The sequence below is a fragment of the Sorex fumeus genome, unplaced genomic scaffold, assembly GCF_029834395.1.
Source record: "Sorex fumeus unplaced genomic scaffold, SorFum_2.1 ptg000033l, whole genome shotgun sequence".
Lineage (NCBI taxonomy): Eukaryota > Metazoa > Chordata > Mammalia > Eulipotyphla > Soricidae > Sorex > Sorex fumeus.
The window spans coordinates 11,971,767-11,972,939 of NW_026606090.1; the positions used below are offsets into that span (position 1 = coordinate 11,971,767).

The window sequence follows — 1,173 nt, forward strand, 5'->3', positions numbered from 1 at the left end:
GAGTGTTTTCCCACTTTACCTCTGCTCCCAAGAAGTCTCTGTTTCTGTTCGTTTGGTCTCTGGAAAGATACTTTTCTCCAATGTCAGCCTCAGATGAAACGTGTGATGAATTTTCTCAATTGCTGCATGTCTCAAATGTTTTTCTTTCATGCTACTGGGAAATAGTGCAAATGCCTATTATTTTTTATGGTTTTCTCCAACCACTTGAACACAGGAGTCCACTATACCTCCACTGGGGTCCCAGTGATGGTGAGTGGGTCAGCAAGAGGACTCTGTGCTGTCCAGTGCAGCGTAGGCCAGAGGGATGATTCTGGCATCTGGGGAGGTATAGCTTTGACGACAGCTAATGATAAAGTTATGGCTTCATTTAAGCATGTGCTAAAGAAGGGGGACATTTCCAAAGATTCAATTACCCAAAAGGCACACCTAAAAGAAAACCTACGAATAGACTCCAAAATTAAATACCACAAACTCCCCTGAAGCAGTGGCAGGAGGATAGTAAAGGTGCTGCCATTTGGTCAGAAGATGACTGAACCCAGCTGCCATGGTTTCCATTGATTCCGAGAGAAAAACCTGCTATGGTTCATGCTGGCTACGTAAACAGAGACAAGCAGAATCTGCCTGATCTATTCACCTCCACCTCTGAAGCAGCGTGTAATTTAGAACAGAATGATCTGAAGAATGAACATGGAAGTCAAGTTTTGATGGATGAAAGTGAGAACTCCTCCACATAACCTGGAAATAAACCAAATAACATCAAGTCAGAAGTTGCATGGAATAGTCTCCCTCACTGCCTCACCTCTCATGCTGGGATGAAGACTGAGATTTGGGAAGCCCTGTCTACAGTTTAATACCCACGCCAACCCCCAACCCCCACCACAATCACCGCATTTTCTATCAGCTGCTTCCATTTCCTTCCGCACCACCAACCGTTTCCCTTTACATCTAGATTCTCTTGATACTGATGCATCGGGTAGTGTGTTAATCTCTTGACCTATGAGTTACTGCCAGACTGTTTATTATGCAGGTTTCAGACAAGTATAAAAATGGAAGGTGTTCACATTGAATTGAGAATCCTTGCCTACTATTCTCTAATAGATGCAGCTCTCTCCCAAGGAAATGATGCTTTGAAGTGAACAAAACTTTCATTCACCATTTTCTCCAAGAACAATT

At 43.2% G+C, this 1,173-nt stretch overlaps 1 pseudogene; it reads left to right on the forward strand.

The window, feature by feature from the left end:
- Window positions 1-246: 246 nt before the first annotated feature.
- On the forward strand, window positions 247-851 carry LOC130025985 (survival motor neuron protein-like; annotated as a pseudogene).
- Window positions 852-1,173: the final 322 nt, after the last annotated feature.